General features: G+C 43.7%; 82 non-coding genes across 82 annotated transcripts; all 82 read right to left on the bottom strand.

Annotated features, from left to right (window-relative positions):
• Nucleotides 1-47: 47 nt before the first annotated feature.
• Nucleotides 48-120, bottom strand: TRNAV-CAC (transfer RNA valine (anticodon CAC)). Its single transcript has one exon. It is a non-coding gene; the product is annotated as a tRNA-Val (tRNA).
• A 65-nt stretch (nt 121-185) lies between these two features.
• Nucleotides 186-258, bottom strand: TRNAV-AAC (transfer RNA valine (anticodon AAC)). The gene has a single exon. It is a non-coding gene; the product is annotated as a tRNA-Val (tRNA).
• Nucleotides 259-341: 83 nt separating this feature from the next.
• TRNAV-CAC (transfer RNA valine (anticodon CAC)) lies at nt 342-414 on the bottom strand. The gene has a single exon. It is a non-coding gene; the product is annotated as a tRNA-Val (tRNA).
• Nucleotides 415-498: 84 nt separating this feature from the next.
• On the bottom strand, nt 499-571 carry TRNAV-AAC (transfer RNA valine (anticodon AAC)). Its single transcript has one exon. It is a non-coding gene; the product is annotated as a tRNA-Val (tRNA).
• A 65-nt stretch (nt 572-636) lies between these two features.
• TRNAD-AUC (transfer RNA aspartic acid (anticodon AUC)) lies at nt 637-709 on the bottom strand. The gene has a single exon. It is a non-coding gene; the product is annotated as a tRNA-Asp (tRNA).
• An 83-nt stretch (nt 710-792) lies between these two features.
• TRNAV-CAC (transfer RNA valine (anticodon CAC)) lies at nt 793-865 on the bottom strand. The gene has a single exon. It is a non-coding gene; the product is annotated as a tRNA-Val (tRNA).
• A 65-nt stretch (nt 866-930) lies between these two features.
• On the bottom strand, nt 931-1,003 carry TRNAV-AAC (transfer RNA valine (anticodon AAC)). Its single transcript has one exon. It is a non-coding gene; the product is annotated as a tRNA-Val (tRNA).
• Nucleotides 1,004-1,086: 83 nt separating this feature from the next.
• TRNAV-CAC (transfer RNA valine (anticodon CAC)) lies at nt 1,087-1,159 on the bottom strand. The gene has a single exon. It is a non-coding gene; the product is annotated as a tRNA-Val (tRNA).
• Nucleotides 1,160-1,243: 84 nt separating this feature from the next.
• TRNAD-AUC (transfer RNA aspartic acid (anticodon AUC)) lies at nt 1,244-1,316 on the bottom strand. Its single transcript has one exon. It is a non-coding gene; the product is annotated as a tRNA-Asp (tRNA).
• Nucleotides 1,317-1,399: 83 nt separating this feature from the next.
• TRNAV-CAC (transfer RNA valine (anticodon CAC)) lies at nt 1,400-1,472 on the bottom strand. The gene has a single exon. It is a non-coding gene; the product is annotated as a tRNA-Val (tRNA).
• A 240-nt stretch (nt 1,473-1,712) lies between these two features.
• On the bottom strand, nt 1,713-1,785 carry TRNAV-CAC (transfer RNA valine (anticodon CAC)). Its single transcript has one exon. It is a non-coding gene; the product is annotated as a tRNA-Val (tRNA).
• Nucleotides 1,786-2,025: 240 nt separating this feature from the next.
• TRNAF-AAA (transfer RNA phenylalanine (anticodon AAA)) lies at nt 2,026-2,098 on the bottom strand. The gene has a single exon. It is a non-coding gene; the product is annotated as a tRNA-Phe (tRNA).
• Nucleotides 2,099-2,181: 83 nt separating this feature from the next.
• Nucleotides 2,182-2,254, bottom strand: TRNAV-CAC (transfer RNA valine (anticodon CAC)). Its single transcript has one exon. It is a non-coding gene; the product is annotated as a tRNA-Val (tRNA).
• An 84-nt stretch (nt 2,255-2,338) lies between these two features.
• On the bottom strand, nt 2,339-2,411 carry TRNAV-AAC (transfer RNA valine (anticodon AAC)). The gene has a single exon. It is a non-coding gene; the product is annotated as a tRNA-Val (tRNA).
• A 65-nt stretch (nt 2,412-2,476) lies between these two features.
• On the bottom strand, nt 2,477-2,549 carry TRNAD-AUC (transfer RNA aspartic acid (anticodon AUC)). The gene has a single exon. It is a non-coding gene; the product is annotated as a tRNA-Asp (tRNA).
• Nucleotides 2,550-2,632: 83 nt separating this feature from the next.
• On the bottom strand, nt 2,633-2,705 carry TRNAV-CAC (transfer RNA valine (anticodon CAC)). The gene has a single exon. It is a non-coding gene; the product is annotated as a tRNA-Val (tRNA).
• Nucleotides 2,706-2,770: 65 nt separating this feature from the next.
• Nucleotides 2,771-2,843, bottom strand: TRNAV-AAC (transfer RNA valine (anticodon AAC)). Its single transcript has one exon. It is a non-coding gene; the product is annotated as a tRNA-Val (tRNA).
• An 83-nt stretch (nt 2,844-2,926) lies between these two features.
• TRNAV-CAC (transfer RNA valine (anticodon CAC)) lies at nt 2,927-2,999 on the bottom strand. Its single transcript has one exon. It is a non-coding gene; the product is annotated as a tRNA-Val (tRNA).
• An 84-nt stretch (nt 3,000-3,083) lies between these two features.
• TRNAV-AAC (transfer RNA valine (anticodon AAC)) lies at nt 3,084-3,156 on the bottom strand. The gene has a single exon. It is a non-coding gene; the product is annotated as a tRNA-Val (tRNA).
• A 65-nt stretch (nt 3,157-3,221) lies between these two features.
• Nucleotides 3,222-3,294, bottom strand: TRNAD-AUC (transfer RNA aspartic acid (anticodon AUC)). Its single transcript has one exon. It is a non-coding gene; the product is annotated as a tRNA-Asp (tRNA).
• Nucleotides 3,295-3,377: 83 nt separating this feature from the next.
• Nucleotides 3,378-3,450, bottom strand: TRNAV-CAC (transfer RNA valine (anticodon CAC)). The gene has a single exon. It is a non-coding gene; the product is annotated as a tRNA-Val (tRNA).
• A 221-nt stretch (nt 3,451-3,671) lies between these two features.
• On the bottom strand, nt 3,672-3,744 carry TRNAV-CAC (transfer RNA valine (anticodon CAC)). Its single transcript has one exon. It is a non-coding gene; the product is annotated as a tRNA-Val (tRNA).
• An 84-nt stretch (nt 3,745-3,828) lies between these two features.
• TRNAD-AUC (transfer RNA aspartic acid (anticodon AUC)) lies at nt 3,829-3,901 on the bottom strand. The gene has a single exon. It is a non-coding gene; the product is annotated as a tRNA-Asp (tRNA).
• Nucleotides 3,902-3,984: 83 nt separating this feature from the next.
• Nucleotides 3,985-4,057, bottom strand: TRNAV-CAC (transfer RNA valine (anticodon CAC)). The gene has a single exon. It is a non-coding gene; the product is annotated as a tRNA-Val (tRNA).
• A 240-nt stretch (nt 4,058-4,297) lies between these two features.
• Nucleotides 4,298-4,370, bottom strand: TRNAV-CAC (transfer RNA valine (anticodon CAC)). Its single transcript has one exon. It is a non-coding gene; the product is annotated as a tRNA-Val (tRNA).
• A 240-nt stretch (nt 4,371-4,610) lies between these two features.
• On the bottom strand, nt 4,611-4,683 carry TRNAV-CAC (transfer RNA valine (anticodon CAC)). The gene has a single exon. It is a non-coding gene; the product is annotated as a tRNA-Val (tRNA).
• Nucleotides 4,684-4,767: 84 nt separating this feature from the next.
• TRNAF-AAA (transfer RNA phenylalanine (anticodon AAA)) lies at nt 4,768-4,840 on the bottom strand. Its single transcript has one exon. It is a non-coding gene; the product is annotated as a tRNA-Phe (tRNA).
• Nucleotides 4,841-4,923: 83 nt separating this feature from the next.
• Nucleotides 4,924-4,996, bottom strand: TRNAV-AAC (transfer RNA valine (anticodon AAC)). The gene has a single exon. It is a non-coding gene; the product is annotated as a tRNA-Val (tRNA).
• A 65-nt stretch (nt 4,997-5,061) lies between these two features.
• On the bottom strand, nt 5,062-5,134 carry TRNAD-AUC (transfer RNA aspartic acid (anticodon AUC)). The gene has a single exon. It is a non-coding gene; the product is annotated as a tRNA-Asp (tRNA).
• An 83-nt stretch (nt 5,135-5,217) lies between these two features.
• On the bottom strand, nt 5,218-5,290 carry TRNAV-CAC (transfer RNA valine (anticodon CAC)). The gene has a single exon. It is a non-coding gene; the product is annotated as a tRNA-Val (tRNA).
• A 221-nt stretch (nt 5,291-5,511) lies between these two features.
• Nucleotides 5,512-5,584, bottom strand: TRNAV-CAC (transfer RNA valine (anticodon CAC)). The gene has a single exon. It is a non-coding gene; the product is annotated as a tRNA-Val (tRNA).
• An 84-nt stretch (nt 5,585-5,668) lies between these two features.
• TRNAV-AAC (transfer RNA valine (anticodon AAC)) lies at nt 5,669-5,741 on the bottom strand. The gene has a single exon. It is a non-coding gene; the product is annotated as a tRNA-Val (tRNA).
• Nucleotides 5,742-5,806: 65 nt separating this feature from the next.
• On the bottom strand, nt 5,807-5,879 carry TRNAD-AUC (transfer RNA aspartic acid (anticodon AUC)). The gene has a single exon. It is a non-coding gene; the product is annotated as a tRNA-Asp (tRNA).
• An 83-nt stretch (nt 5,880-5,962) lies between these two features.
• On the bottom strand, nt 5,963-6,035 carry TRNAV-CAC (transfer RNA valine (anticodon CAC)). Its single transcript has one exon. It is a non-coding gene; the product is annotated as a tRNA-Val (tRNA).
• Nucleotides 6,036-6,256: 221 nt separating this feature from the next.
• On the bottom strand, nt 6,257-6,329 carry TRNAD-AUC (transfer RNA aspartic acid (anticodon AUC)). Its single transcript has one exon. It is a non-coding gene; the product is annotated as a tRNA-Asp (tRNA).
• An 83-nt stretch (nt 6,330-6,412) lies between these two features.
• Nucleotides 6,413-6,485, bottom strand: TRNAV-CAC (transfer RNA valine (anticodon CAC)). The gene has a single exon. It is a non-coding gene; the product is annotated as a tRNA-Val (tRNA).
• A 221-nt stretch (nt 6,486-6,706) lies between these two features.
• Nucleotides 6,707-6,779, bottom strand: TRNAV-CAC (transfer RNA valine (anticodon CAC)). The gene has a single exon. It is a non-coding gene; the product is annotated as a tRNA-Val (tRNA).
• An 84-nt stretch (nt 6,780-6,863) lies between these two features.
• On the bottom strand, nt 6,864-6,936 carry TRNAV-AAC (transfer RNA valine (anticodon AAC)). The gene has a single exon. It is a non-coding gene; the product is annotated as a tRNA-Val (tRNA).
• A 65-nt stretch (nt 6,937-7,001) lies between these two features.
• Nucleotides 7,002-7,074, bottom strand: TRNAD-AUC (transfer RNA aspartic acid (anticodon AUC)). The gene has a single exon. It is a non-coding gene; the product is annotated as a tRNA-Asp (tRNA).
• Nucleotides 7,075-7,157: 83 nt separating this feature from the next.
• Nucleotides 7,158-7,230, bottom strand: TRNAV-CAC (transfer RNA valine (anticodon CAC)). The gene has a single exon. It is a non-coding gene; the product is annotated as a tRNA-Val (tRNA).
• A 221-nt stretch (nt 7,231-7,451) lies between these two features.
• On the bottom strand, nt 7,452-7,524 carry TRNAV-CAC (transfer RNA valine (anticodon CAC)). The gene has a single exon. It is a non-coding gene; the product is annotated as a tRNA-Val (tRNA).
• Nucleotides 7,525-7,608: 84 nt separating this feature from the next.
• On the bottom strand, nt 7,609-7,681 carry TRNAD-AUC (transfer RNA aspartic acid (anticodon AUC)). Its single transcript has one exon. It is a non-coding gene; the product is annotated as a tRNA-Asp (tRNA).
• An 83-nt stretch (nt 7,682-7,764) lies between these two features.
• On the bottom strand, nt 7,765-7,837 carry TRNAV-CAC (transfer RNA valine (anticodon CAC)). The gene has a single exon. It is a non-coding gene; the product is annotated as a tRNA-Val (tRNA).
• A 240-nt stretch (nt 7,838-8,077) lies between these two features.
• Nucleotides 8,078-8,150, bottom strand: TRNAV-CAC (transfer RNA valine (anticodon CAC)). Its single transcript has one exon. It is a non-coding gene; the product is annotated as a tRNA-Val (tRNA).
• A 240-nt stretch (nt 8,151-8,390) lies between these two features.
• Nucleotides 8,391-8,463, bottom strand: TRNAV-CAC (transfer RNA valine (anticodon CAC)). Its single transcript has one exon. It is a non-coding gene; the product is annotated as a tRNA-Val (tRNA).
• A 396-nt stretch (nt 8,464-8,859) lies between these two features.
• On the bottom strand, nt 8,860-8,932 carry TRNAV-CAC (transfer RNA valine (anticodon CAC)). Its single transcript has one exon. It is a non-coding gene; the product is annotated as a tRNA-Val (tRNA).
• A 240-nt stretch (nt 8,933-9,172) lies between these two features.
• Nucleotides 9,173-9,245, bottom strand: TRNAV-CAC (transfer RNA valine (anticodon CAC)). The gene has a single exon. It is a non-coding gene; the product is annotated as a tRNA-Val (tRNA).
• Nucleotides 9,246-9,485: 240 nt separating this feature from the next.
• TRNAV-AAC (transfer RNA valine (anticodon AAC)) lies at nt 9,486-9,558 on the bottom strand. Its single transcript has one exon. It is a non-coding gene; the product is annotated as a tRNA-Val (tRNA).
• A 259-nt stretch (nt 9,559-9,817) lies between these two features.
• Nucleotides 9,818-9,890, bottom strand: TRNAV-CAC (transfer RNA valine (anticodon CAC)). Its single transcript has one exon. It is a non-coding gene; the product is annotated as a tRNA-Val (tRNA).
• Nucleotides 9,891-10,130: 240 nt separating this feature from the next.
• TRNAD-AUC (transfer RNA aspartic acid (anticodon AUC)) lies at nt 10,131-10,203 on the bottom strand. The gene has a single exon. It is a non-coding gene; the product is annotated as a tRNA-Asp (tRNA).
• An 83-nt stretch (nt 10,204-10,286) lies between these two features.
• TRNAV-CAC (transfer RNA valine (anticodon CAC)) lies at nt 10,287-10,359 on the bottom strand. Its single transcript has one exon. It is a non-coding gene; the product is annotated as a tRNA-Val (tRNA).
• A 221-nt stretch (nt 10,360-10,580) lies between these two features.
• On the bottom strand, nt 10,581-10,653 carry TRNAV-CAC (transfer RNA valine (anticodon CAC)). Its single transcript has one exon. It is a non-coding gene; the product is annotated as a tRNA-Val (tRNA).
• An 84-nt stretch (nt 10,654-10,737) lies between these two features.
• On the bottom strand, nt 10,738-10,810 carry TRNAV-AAC (transfer RNA valine (anticodon AAC)). The gene has a single exon. It is a non-coding gene; the product is annotated as a tRNA-Val (tRNA).
• A 65-nt stretch (nt 10,811-10,875) lies between these two features.
• Nucleotides 10,876-10,948, bottom strand: TRNAD-AUC (transfer RNA aspartic acid (anticodon AUC)). Its single transcript has one exon. It is a non-coding gene; the product is annotated as a tRNA-Asp (tRNA).
• Nucleotides 10,949-11,031: 83 nt separating this feature from the next.
• TRNAV-CAC (transfer RNA valine (anticodon CAC)) lies at nt 11,032-11,104 on the bottom strand. Its single transcript has one exon. It is a non-coding gene; the product is annotated as a tRNA-Val (tRNA).
• A 221-nt stretch (nt 11,105-11,325) lies between these two features.
• Nucleotides 11,326-11,398, bottom strand: TRNAV-CAC (transfer RNA valine (anticodon CAC)). Its single transcript has one exon. It is a non-coding gene; the product is annotated as a tRNA-Val (tRNA).
• Nucleotides 11,399-11,482: 84 nt separating this feature from the next.
• TRNAD-AUC (transfer RNA aspartic acid (anticodon AUC)) lies at nt 11,483-11,555 on the bottom strand. The gene has a single exon. It is a non-coding gene; the product is annotated as a tRNA-Asp (tRNA).
• Nucleotides 11,556-11,638: 83 nt separating this feature from the next.
• On the bottom strand, nt 11,639-11,711 carry TRNAV-CAC (transfer RNA valine (anticodon CAC)). The gene has a single exon. It is a non-coding gene; the product is annotated as a tRNA-Val (tRNA).
• A 240-nt stretch (nt 11,712-11,951) lies between these two features.
• On the bottom strand, nt 11,952-12,024 carry TRNAV-CAC (transfer RNA valine (anticodon CAC)). Its single transcript has one exon. It is a non-coding gene; the product is annotated as a tRNA-Val (tRNA).
• A 240-nt stretch (nt 12,025-12,264) lies between these two features.
• TRNAV-CAC (transfer RNA valine (anticodon CAC)) lies at nt 12,265-12,337 on the bottom strand. The gene has a single exon. It is a non-coding gene; the product is annotated as a tRNA-Val (tRNA).
• A 396-nt stretch (nt 12,338-12,733) lies between these two features.
• On the bottom strand, nt 12,734-12,806 carry TRNAV-CAC (transfer RNA valine (anticodon CAC)). Its single transcript has one exon. It is a non-coding gene; the product is annotated as a tRNA-Val (tRNA).
• An 84-nt stretch (nt 12,807-12,890) lies between these two features.
• TRNAD-AUC (transfer RNA aspartic acid (anticodon AUC)) lies at nt 12,891-12,963 on the bottom strand. Its single transcript has one exon. It is a non-coding gene; the product is annotated as a tRNA-Asp (tRNA).
• Nucleotides 12,964-13,202: 239 nt separating this feature from the next.
• On the bottom strand, nt 13,203-13,275 carry TRNAV-CAC (transfer RNA valine (anticodon CAC)). Its single transcript has one exon. It is a non-coding gene; the product is annotated as a tRNA-Val (tRNA).
• An 84-nt stretch (nt 13,276-13,359) lies between these two features.
• TRNAD-AUC (transfer RNA aspartic acid (anticodon AUC)) lies at nt 13,360-13,432 on the bottom strand. The gene has a single exon. It is a non-coding gene; the product is annotated as a tRNA-Asp (tRNA).
• An 83-nt stretch (nt 13,433-13,515) lies between these two features.
• Nucleotides 13,516-13,588, bottom strand: TRNAV-CAC (transfer RNA valine (anticodon CAC)). The gene has a single exon. It is a non-coding gene; the product is annotated as a tRNA-Val (tRNA).
• Nucleotides 13,589-13,672: 84 nt separating this feature from the next.
• TRNAD-AUC (transfer RNA aspartic acid (anticodon AUC)) lies at nt 13,673-13,745 on the bottom strand. The gene has a single exon. It is a non-coding gene; the product is annotated as a tRNA-Asp (tRNA).
• An 83-nt stretch (nt 13,746-13,828) lies between these two features.
• Nucleotides 13,829-13,901, bottom strand: TRNAV-CAC (transfer RNA valine (anticodon CAC)). Its single transcript has one exon. It is a non-coding gene; the product is annotated as a tRNA-Val (tRNA).
• Nucleotides 13,902-14,141: 240 nt separating this feature from the next.
• On the bottom strand, nt 14,142-14,214 carry TRNAV-CAC (transfer RNA valine (anticodon CAC)). Its single transcript has one exon. It is a non-coding gene; the product is annotated as a tRNA-Val (tRNA).
• Nucleotides 14,215-14,454: 240 nt separating this feature from the next.
• Nucleotides 14,455-14,527, bottom strand: TRNAV-AAC (transfer RNA valine (anticodon AAC)). Its single transcript has one exon. It is a non-coding gene; the product is annotated as a tRNA-Val (tRNA).
• Nucleotides 14,528-14,786: 259 nt separating this feature from the next.
• TRNAV-CAC (transfer RNA valine (anticodon CAC)) lies at nt 14,787-14,859 on the bottom strand. Its single transcript has one exon. It is a non-coding gene; the product is annotated as a tRNA-Val (tRNA).
• Nucleotides 14,860-15,080: 221 nt separating this feature from the next.
• On the bottom strand, nt 15,081-15,153 carry TRNAV-CAC (transfer RNA valine (anticodon CAC)). Its single transcript has one exon. It is a non-coding gene; the product is annotated as a tRNA-Val (tRNA).
• Nucleotides 15,154-15,237: 84 nt separating this feature from the next.
• On the bottom strand, nt 15,238-15,310 carry TRNAD-AUC (transfer RNA aspartic acid (anticodon AUC)). Its single transcript has one exon. It is a non-coding gene; the product is annotated as a tRNA-Asp (tRNA).
• Nucleotides 15,311-15,549: 239 nt separating this feature from the next.
• TRNAV-CAC (transfer RNA valine (anticodon CAC)) lies at nt 15,550-15,622 on the bottom strand. Its single transcript has one exon. It is a non-coding gene; the product is annotated as a tRNA-Val (tRNA).
• An 84-nt stretch (nt 15,623-15,706) lies between these two features.
• TRNAD-AUC (transfer RNA aspartic acid (anticodon AUC)) lies at nt 15,707-15,779 on the bottom strand. Its single transcript has one exon. It is a non-coding gene; the product is annotated as a tRNA-Asp (tRNA).
• An 83-nt stretch (nt 15,780-15,862) lies between these two features.
• Nucleotides 15,863-15,935, bottom strand: TRNAV-CAC (transfer RNA valine (anticodon CAC)). The gene has a single exon. It is a non-coding gene; the product is annotated as a tRNA-Val (tRNA).
• Nucleotides 15,936-16,019: 84 nt separating this feature from the next.
• TRNAD-AUC (transfer RNA aspartic acid (anticodon AUC)) lies at nt 16,020-16,092 on the bottom strand. Its single transcript has one exon. It is a non-coding gene; the product is annotated as a tRNA-Asp (tRNA).
• An 83-nt stretch (nt 16,093-16,175) lies between these two features.
• TRNAV-CAC (transfer RNA valine (anticodon CAC)) lies at nt 16,176-16,248 on the bottom strand. Its single transcript has one exon. It is a non-coding gene; the product is annotated as a tRNA-Val (tRNA).
• Nucleotides 16,249-16,488: 240 nt separating this feature from the next.
• TRNAV-CAC (transfer RNA valine (anticodon CAC)) lies at nt 16,489-16,561 on the bottom strand. The gene has a single exon. It is a non-coding gene; the product is annotated as a tRNA-Val (tRNA).
• A 240-nt stretch (nt 16,562-16,801) lies between these two features.
• Nucleotides 16,802-16,874, bottom strand: TRNAV-AAC (transfer RNA valine (anticodon AAC)). The gene has a single exon. It is a non-coding gene; the product is annotated as a tRNA-Val (tRNA).
• Nucleotides 16,875-17,133: 259 nt separating this feature from the next.
• Nucleotides 17,134-17,206, bottom strand: TRNAV-CAC (transfer RNA valine (anticodon CAC)). The gene has a single exon. It is a non-coding gene; the product is annotated as a tRNA-Val (tRNA).
• A 221-nt stretch (nt 17,207-17,427) lies between these two features.
• TRNAV-CAC (transfer RNA valine (anticodon CAC)) lies at nt 17,428-17,500 on the bottom strand. The gene has a single exon. It is a non-coding gene; the product is annotated as a tRNA-Val (tRNA).
• A 240-nt stretch (nt 17,501-17,740) lies between these two features.
• Nucleotides 17,741-17,813, bottom strand: TRNAV-CAC (transfer RNA valine (anticodon CAC)). The gene has a single exon. It is a non-coding gene; the product is annotated as a tRNA-Val (tRNA).
• Nucleotides 17,814-17,896: the final 83 nt, after the last annotated feature.

Below are 17,896 nucleotides of genomic sequence, written 5' to 3'. Positions count from 1 at the left end.
TCAAGAGATCTAGCTTATTTTTATGCCCAATCACGATGGTCAAAACTTGTATCTACCAGGGCTCGAACCTGGGACCTTCCGCGTGTGAAGCGGACGTGATAACCACTACACCATAGATACGTAGTAATTCTGAGTTTTTCAAGAGATCTAGCTTATTTTTATGCCCAATCACTATGGTCAAAACGTGTATCTACCAGGGCTCGAACCTGGGACCTTCCGCGTGTTAGGCGGAAGTGATAACCACTACACCATCGATACGTAACTACACGTAGATACGTAGTAATTCTGGGTTTTTCAAGAGATCTAGCTTATTTTTATGCCCAATCACAATGGTCAAAACTTGTATCTACCAGGGCTCGAACCTGGGACCTTCCGCGTGTGAAGCGGACGTGATAACCACTACACCATAGATACGTAACTACACCGTAGATACGTAGTAATTCTGGGTTTTTCAAGAGATCTAGCTTATTTTTATGCCCAATCACGATGGTCAAAACTTGTATCTACCAGGGCTCGAACCTGGGACCTTCCGCGTGTTAGGCGGACGTGATAACCACTACACCATAGATACGTAGTAATTCTGAGTTTTTCAAGAGATCTAGCTTATTTTTATGCCCAATCACTATGGTCAAAACGTGTATCTACCAGGTCTCGAACCTGGGACCTTCCGCGTGATAGGCGGACGTGATAACCACTACACCATCGATACGTAACTACACGTAGATATTTAGTAATTCTGGGTTTTTCAAGAGATCTAGCTTATTTTTATGCCCAATCACGATGGTCAAAACTTGTATCTACCAGGGCTCGAACCTGGGACCTTCCGCGTGTGAAGCGGACGTGATAACCACTACACCATAGATACGTAGTAATTCTGAGTTTTTCAAGAGATCTAGCTTATTTTTATGCCCAATCACTATGGTCAAAACGTGTATCTACCAGGGCTCGAACCTGGGACCTTCCGCGTGTTAGGCGGAAGTGATAACCACTACACCATCGATACGTAACTACACGTAGATACGTAGTAATTCTGGGTTTTTCAAGAGATCTAGCTTATTTTTATGCCCAATCACAATGGTCAAAACTTGTATCTACCAGGGCTCGAACCTGGGACCTTCCGCGTGTGAAGCGGACGTGATAACCACTACACCATAGATACGTAACTACACCGTAGATACGTAGTAATTCTGGGTTTTTCAAGAGATCTAGCTTATTTTTATGCCCAATCACGATGGTCAAAACGTGTATCTACCAGGTCTCGAACCTGGGACCTTCCGCGTGATAGGCAGACGTGATAACCACTACACCATCGATACGTAACTACACGTAGATACGTAGTAATTCTGGGTTTTTCAAGAGATCTAGCTTATTTTTATGCCCAATCACGATGGTCAAAACTTGTATCTACCAGGGCTCGAACCTGGGACCTTCCGCGTGTGAAGCGGACGTGATAACCACTACACCATAGATACGTAACTAAACCATCGATACGTAGTAATTCTGAGTTTTTCAAGAGATCTAGCTTATTTTTATGCCCAATCACTATGGTCAAAACATGTATCTACCAGGTCTCGAACCTGGGACCTTCCGCGTGTTAGGCGGAAGTGTTAACCACTACACCATCGATACGTAACTACACGTAGATACGTAGTAATTCTGGGTTTTTCAAGAGATCTAGCTTATTTTTATGCCCAATCACGATGGTCAAAACTTGTATCTACCAGGGCTCGAACCTGGGACCTTCCGCGTGTGAAGCGGACGTGATAACCACTACACCATAGATACGTTACTAAACCATCGATACGTAGTAATTCTGAGTTTTTCAAGAGATCTAGCTTATTTTTATGCCCAATCACTATGGTCAAAACATGTATCTACCAGGTCTCGAACCTGGGACCTTCCGCGTGTTAGGCGGAAGTGATAACCACTACACCATCGATACGTAACTTCACGTAGATACGTAGTAATTCTGGGTTTTTCAAGAGATCTAGCTTATTTTTATGCCCAATCACTATGTTCAAAACATGTATCTACCAGGTCGCGAACCTGGGACCTTCCGCGTTTTAGGCGGAAGTGATAACCACTACACCATCGATACGTAACTACACGTAGATACGTAGTAATTCTGGGTTTTTCAAGAGATCTAGCTTATTTTTATGCCCAATCACAATGGTCAAAACTTGTATCTACCAGGGCTCGAACCTGGGACCTTCCGCGTGTGAAGCGGACGTGATAACCACTACACCATAGATACGTAACTACACCGTAGATACGTAGTAATTCTGGGTTTTTCAAGAGATCTAGCTTATTTTTATGCCCAATCACGATGGTCAAAACTTGTATCTACCAGGGCTCGAACCTGGGACCTTCCGCGTGTTAGGCGGACGTGATAACCACTACACCATAGATACGTAGTAATTCTGAGTTTTTCAAGAGATCTAGCTTATTTTTATGCCCAATCACTATGGTCAAAACGTGTATCTACCAGGTCTCGAACCTGGGACCTTCCGCGTGATAGGCGGACGTGATAACCACTACACCATCGATACGTAACTACACGTAGATATTTAGTAATTCTGGGTTTTTCAAGAGATCTAGCTTATTTTTATGCCCAATCACGATGGTCAAAACTTGTATCTACCAGGGCTCGAACCTGGGACCTTCCGCGTGTGAAGCGGACGTGATAACCACTACACCATAGATACGTAGTAATTCTGAGTTTTTCAAGAGATCTAGCTTATTTTTATGCCCAATCACTATGGTCAAAACGTGTATCTACCAGGGCTCGAACCTGGGACCTTCCGCGTGTTAGGCGGAAGTGATAACCACTACACCATCGATACGTAACTACACGTAGATACGTAGTAATTCTGGGTTTTTCAAGAGATCTAGCTTATTTTTATGCCCAATCACAATGGTCAAAACTTGTATCTACCAGGGCTCGAACCTGGGACCTTCCGCGTGTGAAGCGGACGTGATAACCACTACACCATAGATACGTAACTACACCGTAGATACGTAGTAATTCTGGGTTTTTCAAGAGATCTAGCTTATTTTTATGCCCAATCACGATGGTCAAAACTTGTATCTACCAGGGCTCGAACCTGGGACCTTCCGCGTGTTAGGCGGACGTGATAACCACTACACCATAGATACGTAGTAATTCTGAGTTTTTCAAGAGATCTAGCTTATTTTTATGCCCAATCACTATGGTCAAAACGTGTATCTACCAGGTCTCGAACCTGGGACCTTCCGCGTGATAGGCGGACGTGATAACCACTACACCATCGATACGTAACTACACGTAGATATTTAGTAATTCTGGGTTTTTCAAGAGATCTAGCTTATTTTTATGCCCAATCACGATGGTCAAAACTTGTATCTACCAGGGCTCGAACCTGGGACCTTCCGCGTGTGAAGCGGACGTGATAACCACTACACCATAGATACGTAGTAATTCTGAGTTTTTCAAGAGATCTAGCTTATTTTTATGCCCAATCACTATGGTCAAAACGTGTATCTACCAGGGCTCGAACCTGGGACCTTCCGCGTGTTAGGCGGAAGTGATAACCACTACACCATCGATACGTAACTACACGTAGATACGTAGTAATTCTGGGTTTTTCAAGAGATCTAGCTTATTTTTATGCCCAATCACAATGGTCAAAACTTGTATCTACCAGGGCTCGAACCTGGGACCTTCCGCGTGTGAAGCGGACGTGATAACCACTACACCATAGATACGTAACTACACCGTAGATACGTAGTAATTCTGGGTTTTTCAAGAGATCTAGCTTATTTTTATGCCCAATCACGATGGTCAAAACGTGTATCTACCAGGTCTCGAACCTGGGACCTTCCGCGTGATAGGCAGACGTGATAACCACTACACCATCGATACGTAACTACACGTAGATACGTAGTAATTCTGGGTTTTTCAAGAGATCTAGCTTATTTTTATGCCCAATCACGATGGTCAAAACTTGTATCTACCAGGGCTCGAACCTGGGACCTTCCGCGTGTGAAGCGGACGTGATAACCACTACACCATAGATACGTAACTAAACCATCGATACGTAGTAATTCTGAGTTTTTCAAGAGATCTAGCTTATTTTTATGCCCAATCACTATGGTCAAAACATGTATCTACCAGGTCTCGAACCTGGGACCTTCCGCGTGTTAGGCGGAAGTGTTAACCACTACACCATCGATACGTAACTACACGTAGAAACGTAGTAATTCTGGGTTTTTCAAGAGATCTAGCTTATTTTTATGCCCAATCACGATGGTCAAAACTTGTATCTACCAGGGCTCGAACCTGGGACCTTCCGCGTGTGAAGCGGACGTGATAACCACTACACCATAGATACGTTACTAAACCATCGATACGTAGTAATTCTGAGTTTTTCAAGAGATCTAGCTTATTTTTATGCCCAATCACTATGGTCAAAACATGTATCTACCAGGTCTCGAACCTGGGACCTTCCGCGTGTTAGGCGGAAGTGATAACCACTACACCATCGATACGTAACTTCACGTAGATACGTAGTAATTCTGGGTTTTTCAAGAGATCTAGCTTATTTTTATCCCCAATCACGATGGTCAAAACTTGTATCTACCAGGGCTCGAACCTGGGACCTTCCGCGTGTGAAGCGGACGTGATAACCACTACACCACAGATACGTAACTACACCGTAGATACGTAGTAATTCTGGGTTTTTCAAGAGATCTAGCTTATTTTTATGCCCAATCACTATGTTCAAAACATGTATCTACCAGGTCGCGAACCTGGGACCTTCCGCGTTTTAGGCGGAAGTGATAACCACTACACCATCGATACGTAACTACACGTAGATACGTAGTAATTCTGGGTTTTTCAAGAGATCTAGCTTATTTTTATGCCCAATCACAATGGTCAAAACTTGTATCTACCAGGGCTCGAACCTGGGACCTTCCGCGTGTTAGGCGGACGTGATAACCACTACACCATAGATACGTAGTAATTCTGAGTTTTTCAAGAGATCTAGCTTATTTTTATGCCCAATCACTATGGTCAAAACGTGTATCTACCAGGTCTCGAACCTGGGACCTTCCGCGTGATAGGCGGACGTGATAACCACTACACCATCGATACGTAACTACACGTAGATATTTAGTAATTCTGGGTTTTTCAAGAGATCTAGCTTATTTTTATGCCCAATCACGATGGTCAAAACTTGTATCTACCAGGGCTCGAACCTGGGACCTTCCGCGTGTGAAGCGGACGTGATAACCACTACACCATAGATACGTAGTACTTCTGAGTTTTTCAAGAGATCTAGCTTATTTTTATGCCCAATCACTATGGTCAAAACGTGTATCTACCAGGGCTCGAACCTGGGACCTTCCGCGTGTTAGGCGGAAGTGATAACCACTACACCATCGATACGTAACTACACGTAGATACGTAGTAATTCTGGGTTTTTCAAGAGATCTAGCTTATTTTTATGCCCAATCACAATGGTCAAAACTTGTATCTACCAGGGCTCGAACCTGGGACCTTCCGCGTGTGAAGCGGACGTGATAACCACTACACCATAGATACGTAACTACACCGTAGATACGTAGTAATTCTGGGTTTTTCAAGAGATCTAGCTTATTTTTATGCCCAATCACGATGGTCAAAACTTGTATCTACCAGGGCTCGAACCTGGGACCTTCCGCGTGTTAGGCGGACGTGATAACCACTACACCATAGATACGTAGTAAATCTGAGTTTTTCAAGAGATCTAGCTTATTTTTATGCCCAATCACTATGGTCAAAACGTGTATCTACCAGGTCTCGAACCTGGGACCTTCCGCGTGATAGGCGGACGTGATAACCACTACACCATCGATACGTAACTACACGTAGATACTTAGTAATTCTGGGTTTTTCAAGAGATCTAGCTTATTTTTATGCCCAATCACGATGGTCAAAACTTGTATCTACCAGGGCTCGAACCTGGGACCTTCCGCGTGTGAAGCGGACGTGATAACCACTACACCATAGATACGTAGTAATTCTGAGTTTTTCAAGAGATCTAGCTTATTTTTATGCCCAATCACTATGGTCAAAACGTGTATCTACCAGGGCTCGAACCTGGGACCTTCCGCGTGTTAGGCGGAAGTGATAACCACTACACCATCGATACGTAACTACACGTAGATACGTAGTAATTCTGGGTTTTTCAAGAGATCTAGCTTATTTTTATGCCCAATCACTATGGTCAAAACGTGTATCTACCAGGGCTCGAACCTGGGACCTTCCGCGTGATAGGCGGACGTGATAACCACTACACCATCGATACGTAACTACACGTAGATATTTAGTAATTCTGGGTTTTTCAAGAGATCTAGCTTATTTTTATGCCCAATCACGATGGTCAAAACTTGTATCTACCAGGGCTCGAACCTGGGACCTTCCGCGTGTGAAGCGGACGTGATAACCACTACACCATAGATACGTAGTACTTCTGAGTTTTTCAAGAGATCTAGCTTATTTTTATGCCCAATCACTATGGTCAAAACGTGTATCTACCAGGGCTCGAACCTGGGACCTTCCGCGTGTTAGGCGGAAGTGATAACCACTACACCATCGATACGTAACTACACGTAGATACGTAGTAATTCTGGGTTTTTCAAGAGATCTAGCTTATTTTTATGCCCAATCACAATGGTCAAAACTTGTATCTACCAGGGCTCGAACCTGGGACCTTCCGCGTGTGAAGCGGACGTGATAACCACTACACCATAGATACGTAACTACACCGTAGATACGTAGTAATTCTGGGTTTTTCAAGAGATCTAGCTTATTTTTATGCCCAATCACGATGGTCAAAACTTGTATCTACCAGGGCTCGAACCTGGGACCTTCCGCGTGTTAGGCGGACGTGATAACCACTACACCATAGATACGTAGTAAATCTGAGTTTTTCAAGAGATCTAGCTTATTTTTATGCCCAATCACTATGGTCAAAACGTGTATCTACCAGGTCTCGAACCTGGGACCTTCCGCGTGATAGGCGGACGTGATAACCACTACACCATCGATACGTAACTACACGTAGATACTTAGTAATTCTGGGTTTTTCAAGAGATCTAGCTTATTTTTATGCCCAATCACGATGGTCAAAACTTGTATCTACCAGGGCTCGAACCTGGGACCTTCCGCGTGTGAAGCGGACGTGATAACCACTACACCATAGATACGTAGTAATTCTGAGTTTTTCAAGAGATCTAGCTTATTTTTATGCCCAATCACTATGGTCAAAACGTGTATCTACCAGGGCTCGAACCTGGGACCTTCCGCGTGTTAGGCGGAAGTGATAACCACTACACCATCGATACGTAACTACACGTAGATACGTAGTAATTCTGGGTTTTTCAAGAGATCTAGCTTATTTTTATGCCCAATCACAATGGTCAAAACTTGTATCTACCAGGGCTCGAACCTGGGACCTTCCGCGTGTGAAGCGGACGTGATAACCACTACACCATAGATACGTAACTACACCGTAGATACGTAGTAATTCTGGGTTTTTCAAGAGATCTAGCTTATTTTTATGCCCAATCACGATGGTCAAAACGTGTATCTACCAGGTCTCGAACCTGGGACCTTCCGCGTGATAGGCAGACGTGATAACCACTACACCATCGATACGTAACTACACGTAGATACGTAGTAATTCTGGGTTTTTCAAGAGATCTAGCTTATTTTTATGCCCAATCACGATGGTCAAAACTTGTATCTACCAGGGCTCGAACCTGGGACCTTCCGCGTGTGAAGCGGACGTGATAACCACTACACCATAGATACGTAACTAAACCATCGATACGTAGTAATTCTGAGTTTTTCAAGAGATCTAGCTTATTTTTATGCCCAATCACTATGGTCAAAACATGTATCTACCAGGTCTCGAACCTGGGACCTTCCGCGTGTTAGGCGGAAGTGATAACCACTACACCATCGATACGTAACTACACGTAGATACGTAGTAATTCTGGGTTTTTCAAGAGATCTAGCTTATTTTTATGCCCAATCACGATGGTCAAAACTTGTATCTACCAGGGCTCGAACCTGGGACCTTCCGCGTGTGAAGCGGACGTGATAACCACTACACCATAGATACGTTACTAAACCATCGATACGTAGTAATTCTGAGTTTTTCAAGAGATCTAGCTTATTTTTATGCCCAATCACTATGGTCAAAACATGTATCTACCAGGTCTCGAACCTGGGACCTTCCGCGTGTTAGGCGGAAGTGATAACCACTACACCATCGATACGTAACTTCAAGTAGATACGTAGTAATTCTGGGTTTTTCAAGAGATCTAGCTTATTTTTATCCCCAATCACGATGGTCAAAACTTGTATCTACCAGGGCTCGAACCTGGGACCTTCCGCGTGTGAAGCGGACGTGATAACCACTACACCACAGATACGTAACTACACCGTAGATACGTAGTAATTCTGGGTTTTTCAAGAGATCTAGCTTATTTTTATGCCCAATCACTATGTTCAAAACATGTATCTACCAGGTCGCGAACCTGGGACCTTCCGCGTGTTAGGCGGAAGTGATAACCACTACACCATCGATACGTAACTACACGAAGATACGTAGTAGTTCTGGGTTTTTCAAGAGATCTAGCTTATTTTTATGCCCAATCACGATGGTCAAAAGTTGTATCTACCAGGGCTCGAACCTGGGACCTTCCGCGTGTTAGGCGGAAGTGATAACCACTACACCATCGATACGTAACTACACGTAGATACGTAGTAATTCTGGGTTTTTCAAGAGATCTAGCTTATTTTTATGCCCAATCACGATGGTCAAAACTTGTATCTACCAGGGCTCGAACCTGGGACCTTCCGCGTGTGAAGCGGACGTGATAACCACTACACCATAGATACGTAACTAAACCATCGATACGTAGTAATTCTGAGTTTTTCAAGAGATCTAGCTTATTTTTATGCCCAATCACTATGGTCAAAACATGTATCTACCAGGTCTCGAACCTGGGACCTTCCGCGTGTTAGGCGGAAGTGATAACCACTACACCATCGATACGTAACTTCACGTAGATACGTAGTAATTCTGGGTTTTTCAAGAGATCTAGCTTATTTTTATCCCCAATCACGATGGTCAAAACTTGTATCTACCAGGGCTCGAACCTGGGACCTTCCGCGTGTGAAGCGGACGTGATAACCACTACACCACAGATACGTAACTACACCGTAGATACGTAGTAATTCTGGGTTTTTCAAGAGATCTAGCTTATTTTTATGCCCAATCACTATGTTCAAAACATGTATCTACCAGGTCGCGAACCTGGGACCTTCCGCGTGTTAGGCGGAAGTGATAACCACTACACCATCGATACGTAACTACACGAAGATACGTAGTAGTTCTGGGTTTTTCAAGAGATCTAGCTTATTTTTATGCCCAATCACGATGGTCAAAAGTTGTATCTACCAGGGCTCGAACCTGGGACCTTCCGGGTGTTAGGCGGACGTGATAACCACTACACCATAGATACGTAACTACACCATAGATACGTAACTACACCATAGATACGTAGTAATTCTGAGTTTTTCAAGCGATCTAGCTTATTTTTATGCCCAACCACTATGGTCAAAACATGTATCTACCAGGTCTCGAACCTGGGACCTTCCGCGTGTTAGGCGGAAGTGATAACCACTACACCATCGATACGTAACTACACGTAGATACGTAGTAATTCTGGGTTTTTCAAGAGATCTAGCTTATTTTTATGCCCAATCACAATGTTCAAAACTTGTATCTACCAGGGCTCGAACCTGGGAACTTCCGCGTGTGAAGCGGACGTGATAACCACTACACCATAGATACGTAACTACACCATAGATACGTAGTAATTCTGGGTTTTTCAAGAGATCTAGCTTATTTTTGTGCCCAATCACTATGGTCAAAACATGTATCTACCAGGTCGTGAACCTGGGACCTTCCGCGTGTTAGGCGGTAGTGATAACCACTACACCATCGATACGTAACTACACGAAGATACGTAGTAATTCTGGGTTTTTCAAGAGATCTAGCTTATTTTTATGCCCAATCACTATGGTCAAAACGTGTATCTACCAGGTCTCGAACCTGGGACCTTCCGCGTGATAGGCGGACGTGATAACCACTACACCATCGATACGTAACTACACGTAGATACTTAGTAATTCTGGGTTTTTCAAGAGATCTAGCTTATTTTTATGCCCAATCACGATGGTCAAAACTTGTATCTACCAGGGCTCGAACCTGGGACCTTCCGCGTGTGAAGCGGACGTGATAACCACTACACCATAGATACGTAGTAATTCTGAGTTTTTCAAGAGATCTAGCTTATTTTTATGCCCAATCACTATGGTCAAAACGTGTATCTACCAGGGCTCGAACCTGGGACCTTCCGCGTGTTAGGCGGAAGTGATAACCACTACACCATCGATACGTAACTACACGTAGATACGTAGTAATTCTGGGTTTTTCAAGAGATCTAGCTTATTTTTATGCCCAATCACAATGGTCAAAACTTGTATCTACCAGGGCTCGAACCTGGGACCTTCCGCGTGTGAAGCGGACGTGATAACCACTACACCATAGATACGTAACTACACCGTAGATACGTAGTAATTCTGGGTTTTTCAAGAGATCTAGCTTATTTTTATGCCCAATCACGATGGTCAAAACTTGTATCTACCAGGGCTCGAACCTGGGACCTTCCGCGTGTTAGGCGGACGTGATAACCACTACACCATAGATACGTAGTAATTCTGAGTTTTTCAAGAGATCTAGCTTATTTTTATGCCCAATCACTATGGTCAAAACGTGTATCTACCAGGTCTCGAACCTGGGACCTTCCGCGTGATAGGCGGACGTGATAACCACTACACCATCGATACGTAACTACACGTAGATACTTAGTAATTCTGGGTTTTTCAAGAGATCTAGCTTATTTTTATGCCCAATCACGATGGTCAAAACTTGTATCTACCAGGGCTCGAACCTGGGACCTTCCGCGTGTGAAGCGGACGTGATAACCACTACACCATAGATACGTAGTAATTCTGAGTTTTTCAAGAGATCTAGCTTATTTTTATGCCCAATCACTATGGTCAAAACGTGTATCTACCAGGGCTCGAACCTGGGACCTTCCGCGTGTTAGGCGGAAGTGATAACCACTACACCATCGATACGTAACTACACGTAGATACGTAGTAATTCTGGGTTTTTCAAGAGATCTAGCTTATTTTTATGCCCAATCACAATGGTCAAAACTTGTATCTACCAGGGCTCGAACCTGGGACCTTCCGCGTGTGAAGCGGACGTGATAACCACTACACCATAGATACGTAACTACACCGTAGATACGTAGTAATTCTGGGTTTTTCAAGAGATCTAGCTTATTTTTATGCCCAATCACGATGGTCAAAACGTGTATCTACCAGGTCTCGAACCTGGGACCTTCCGCGTGATAGGCGGACGTGATAACCACTACACCATCGATACGTAACTACACGTAGATACGTAGTAATTCTGGGTTTTTCAAGAGATCTAGCTTATTTTTATGCCCAATCACGATGGTCAAAACTTGTATCTACCAGGGCTCAAACCTGGGATCTTCCGCGTGTGAAGCGGACGTGATAACCACTACACCATAGATACGTAACTAAACCATCGATACGTAGTAATTCTGAGTTTTTCAAGAGATCTAGCTTATTTTTATGCCCAATCACTATGGTCAAAACATGTATCTACCAGGTCTCGAACCTGGGACCTTCCGCGTGTTAGGCGGAAGTGATAACCACTACACCATCGATACGTAACTACACGTAGATACGTAGTAATTCTGGGTTTTTCAAGAGATCTAGCTTATTTTTATGCCCAATCACGATGGTCAAAACTTGTATCTACCAGGGCTCGAACCTGGGACCTTCCGCGTGTGAAGCGGACGTGATAACCACTACACCATAGATACGTTACTAAACCATCGATACGTAGTAATTCTGAGTTTTTCAAGAGATCTAGCTTATTTTTATGCCCAATCACTATGGTCAAAACATGTATCTACCAGGTCTCGAACCTGGGACCTTCCGCGTGTTAGGCGGAAGTGATAACCACTACACCATCGATACGTAACTTCACGTAGATACGTAGTAATTCTGGGTTTTTCAAGAGATCTAGCTTATTTTTATCCCCAATCACGATGGTCAAAACTTGTATCTACCAGGGCTCGAACCTGGGACCTTCCGCGTGTGAAGCGGACGTGATAACCACTACACCACAGATACGTAACTACACCGTAGATACGTAGTAATTCTGGGTTTTTCAAGAGATCTAGCTTATTTTTATGCCCAATCACTATGTTCAAAACATGTATCTACCAGGTCGCGAACCTGGGACCTTCCGCGTGTTAGGCGGAAGTGATAACCACTACACCATCGATACGTAACTACACGAAGATACGTAGTAGTTCTGGGTTTTTCAAGAGATCTAGCTTATTTTTATGCCCAATCACGATGGTCAAAAGTTGTATCTACCAGGGCTCGAACCTGGGACCTTCCGCGTGTTAGGCGGAAGTGATAACCACTACACCATCGATACGTAACTACACGTAGATACGTAGTAATTCTGGGTTTTTCAAGAGATCTAGCTTATTTTTATGCCCAATCACGATGGTCAAAACTTGTATCTACCAGGGCTCGAACCTGGGACCTTCCGCGTGTGAAGCGGACGTGATAACCACTACACCATAGATACGTAACTAAACCATCGATACGTAGTAATTCTGAGTTTTTCAAGAGATCTAGCTTATTTTTATGCCCAATCACTATGGTCAAAACGTGTATCTACCAGGTCTCGAACCTGGGACCTTCCGCGTGATAGGCGGACGTGATAACCACTACACCATCGATACGTAACTACACGTAGATACTTAGTAATTCTGGGTTTTTCAAGAGATCTAGCTTATTTTTATGCCCAATCACTATGGTCAAAACGTGTATCTACCAGGGCTCGAACCTGGGACCTTCCGCGTGTTAGGCGGAAGTGATAACCACTACACCATCGATACGTAACTACACGTAGATACGTAGTAATTCTGGGTTTTTCAAGAGATCTAGCTTATTTTTATGCCCAATCACAATGGTCAAAACTTGTATCTACCAGGGCTCGAACCTGGGACCTTCCGCGTGTGAAGCGGACGTGATAACCACTACACCATAGATACGTAACTACACCGTAGATACGTAGTAATTCTGGGTTTTTCAAGAGATCTAGCTTATTTTTATGCCCAATCACGATGGTCAAAACGTGTATCTACCAGGTCTCGAACCTGGGACCTTCCGCGTGATAGGCGGACGTGATAACCACTACACCATCGATACGTAACTACACGTAGATACGTAGTAATTCTGGGTTTTTCAAGAGATCTAGCTTATTTTTATGCCCAATCACGATGGTCAAAACTTGTATCTACCAGGGCTCAAACCTGGGACCTTCCGCGTGTGAAGCGGACGTGATAACCACTACACCACAGATACGTAACTACACCGTAGATACGTAGTAATTCTGGGTTTTTCAAGAGATCTAGCTTATTTTTATGCCCAATCACGATGGTCAAAACGTGTATCTACCAGGTCTCGAACCTGGGACCTTCCGCGTGATAGGCGGACGTGATAACCACTACACCATCGATACATAACTACACGTAGATACGTAGTAATTCTGGGTTTTTCAAGAGATCTAGCTTATTTTTATGCCCAATCACGATGGTCAAAACTTGTATCTACCAGGGCTCGAACCTGGGACCTTCCGCGTGTGAAGCGGACGTGATAACCACTACACCATAGATACGTAACTAAACCATCGATACGTAGTAATTCTGAGTTTTTCAAGAGATCTAGCTTATTTTTATGCCCAATCACTATGGTCAAAACATGTATCTACCAGGTCTCGAACCTGGGACCTTCCGCGTGTTAGGCGGAAGTGATAACCACTACACCATCGATACGTAACTTCACGTAGATACGTAGTAATTCTGGGTTTTTCAAGAGATCTAGCTTATTTTTATCCCCAATCACGATGGTCAAAACTTGTATCTACCAGGGCTCGAACCTGGGACCTTCCGCGTGTGAAGCGGACGTGATAACCACTACACCACAGATACGTAACTACACCGTAGATACGTAGTAATTCTGGGTTTTTCAAGAGATCTAGCTTATTTTTATGCCCAATCACTATGTTCAAAACATGTATCTACCAGGTCGCGAACCTGGGACCTTCCGCGTGTTAGGCGGAAGTGATAACCACTACACCATCGATACGTAACTACACGAAGATACGTAGTAGTTCTGGGTTTTTCAAGAGATCTAGCTTATTTTTATGCCCAATCACGATGGTCAAAAGTTGTATCTACCAGGGCTCGAACCTGGGACCTTCCGGGTGTTAGGCGGACGTGATAACCACTACACCATAGATACGTAACTACACCATAGATACGTAACTACACCATAGATACGTAGTAATTCTGAGTTTTTCAAGCGATCTAGCTTATTTTTATGCCCAACCACTATGGTCAAAACATGTATCTACCAGGTCTCGAACCTGGGACCTTCCGCGTGTTAGGCGGAAGTGATAACCACTACACCATCGATACGTAACTACACGTAGATACGTAGTAATTCTGGGTTTTTCAAGAGATCTAGCTTATCTTTATGCCCAATCACAATGTTCAAAACTTTTATCTACCAGGGCTCGAACCTGGGAACTTCCGCGTGTGAAGCGGACGTGATAACCACTACACCATAGATACGTAGTAATTCTGGGTTTTTCAAGAGATCTAGCTTATTTTTGTGCCCAATCACTATGGTCAAAACATGTATCTACCAGGTCGTGAACCTGGGACCTTCCGCGTGTTAGGCGGTAGTGATAACCACTACACCATCGATACGTAACTACACGAAGATACGTAGTAATTCTGGGTTTTTCAAGAGATCTAGCTTATTTTTATGCCCAATCACGATGGTCAAAACTTGTATCTACCAGGGCTCGAACCTGGGACCTTCCGCGTGTGAAGCGGACGTGATAACCACTACACCATAGATACGTAACTAAACCATCGATACGTAGTAATTCTGAGTTTTTCAAGAGATCTAGCTTATTTTTATGCCCAATCACTATGGTCAAAACGTGTATCTACCAGGTCTCGAACCTGGGACCTTCCGCGTGATAGGCGGACGTGATAACCACTACACCATCGATACGTAACTACACGTAGATACTTAGTAATTCTGGGTTTTTCAAGAGATCTAGCTTATTTTTATGCCCAATCACTATGGTCAAAACGTGTATCTACCAGGGCTCGAACCTGGGACCTTCCGCGTGTTAGGCGGAAGTGATAACCACTACACCATCGATACGTAACTACACGTAGATACGTAGTAATTCTGGGTTTTTCAAGAGATCTAGCTTATTTTTATGCCCAATCACAATGGTCAAAACTTGTATCTACCAGGGCTCGAACCTGGGACCTTCCGCGTGTGAAGCGGACGTGATAACCACTACACCATAGATACGTAACTACACCGTAGATACGTAGTAATTCTGGGTTTTTCAAGAGATCTAGCTTATTTTTATGCCCAATCACGATGGTCAAAACGTGTATCTACCAGGTCTCGAACCTGGGACCTTCCGCGTGATAGGCGGACGTGATAACCACTACACCATCGATACGTAACTACACGTAGATACGTAGTAATTCTGGGTTTTTCAAGAGATCTAGCTTATTTTTATGCCCAATCACGATGGTCAAAACTTGTATCTACCAGGGCTCAAACCTGGGACCTTCCGCGTGTGAAGCGGACGTGATAACCACTACACCACAGATACGTAACTACACCGTAGATACGTAGTAATTCTGGGTTTTTCAAGAGATCTAGCTTATTTTTATGCCCAATCACGATGGTCAAAACGTGTATCTACCAGGTCTCGAACCTGGGACCTTCCGCGTGATAGGCGGACGTGATAACCACTACACCATCGATACATAACTACACGTAGATACGTAGTAATTCTGGGTTTTTCAAGAGATCTAGCTTATTTTTATGCCCAATCACGATGGTCAAAACTTGTATCTACCAGGGCTCGAACCTGGGACCTTCCGCGTGTGAAGCGGACGTGATAACCACTACACCATAGATACGTAACTAAACCATCGATACGTAGTAATTCTGAGTTTTTCAAGAGATCTAGCTTATTTTTATGCCCAATCACTATGGTCAAAACATGTATCTACCAGGTCTCGAACCTGGGACCTTCCGCGTGTTAGGCGGAAGTGATAACCACTACACCATCGATACGTAACTTCACGTAGATACGTAGTAATTCTGGGTTTTTCAAGAGATCTAGCTTATTTTTATCCCCAATCACGATGGTCAAAACTTGTATCTACCAGGGCTCGAACCTGGGACCTTCCGCGTGTGAAGCGGACGTGATAACCACTACACCACAGATACGTAACTACACCGTAGATACGTAGTAATTCTGGGTTTTTCAAGAGATCTAGCTTATTTTTATGCCCAATCACTATGTTCAAAACATGTATCTACCAGGTCGCGAACCTGGGACCTTCCGCGTGTTAGGCGGAAGTGATAACCACTACACCATCGATACGTAACTACACGAAGATACGTAGTAGTTCTGGGTTTTTCAAGAGATCTAGCTTATTTTTATGCCCAATCACGATGGTCAAAAGTTGTATCTACCAGGGCTCGAACCTGGGACCTTCCGGGTGTTAGGCGGACGTGATAACCACTACACCATAGATACGTAACTACACCATAGATACGTAACTACACCATAGATACGTAGTAATTCTGAGTTTTTCAAGCGATCTAGCTTATTTTTATGCCCAACCACTATGGTCAAAACATGTATCTACCAGGTCTCGAACCTGGGACCTTCCGCGTGTTAGGCGGAAGTGATAACCACTACACCATCGATACGTAACTACACGTAGATACGTAGTAATTCTGGGTTTTTCAAGAGATCTAGCTTATCTTTATGCCCAATCACAATGTTCAAAACTTTTATCTACCAGGGCTCGAACCTGGGAACTTCCGCGTGTGAAGCGGACGTGATAACCACTACACCATAGATACGTAGTAATTCTGGGTTTTTCAAGAGATCTAGCTTATTTTTGTGCCCAATCACTATGGTCAAAACATGTATCTACCAGGTCGTGAACCTGGGACCTTCCGCGTGTTAGGCGGTAGTGATAACCACTACACCATCGATACGTAACTACACGAAGATACGTAGTAATTCTGGGTTTTTCAAGAGATCTAGCTTATTTTTATGCCCAATCACGATGGTCAAAACTTGTATCTACCAGGGCTCGAACCTGGGACCTTCCGCGTGTGAAGCGGACGTGATAACCACTACACCATAGATACGTAACTAAACCATCGATACGTAGTAATTCTGAGTTTTTCAAGAGATCTAGCTTATTTTTATGCCCAATCACTATGGTCAAAACATGTATCTACCAGGTCTCGAACCTGGGACCTTCCGCGTGTTAGGCGGAAGTGATAACCACTACACCATCGATACGTAACTTCACGTAGATACGTAGTAATTCTGGGTTTTTCAAGAGATCTAGCTTATTTTTATCCCCAATCACGATGGTCAAAACTTGTATCTACCAGGGCTCGAACCTGGGACCTTCCGCGTGTGAAGCGGACGTGATAACCACTACACCACAGATACGTAACTACACCGTAGATACGTAGTAATTCTGGGTTTTTCAAGAGATCTAGCTTATTTTTATGCCCAATCACTATGTTCAAAAC

Source organism: Phalangium opilio, unplaced genomic scaffold (genome assembly GCF_054372755.1).
Source record: "Phalangium opilio isolate 3A_F unplaced genomic scaffold, DU_Popi_V2 ptg000077l_1, whole genome shotgun sequence".
NCBI lineage: Eukaryota > Metazoa > Arthropoda > Arachnida > Opiliones > Phalangiidae > Phalangium > Phalangium opilio.
This window is presented reverse-complemented; position numbering and strand designations above follow the sequence as displayed.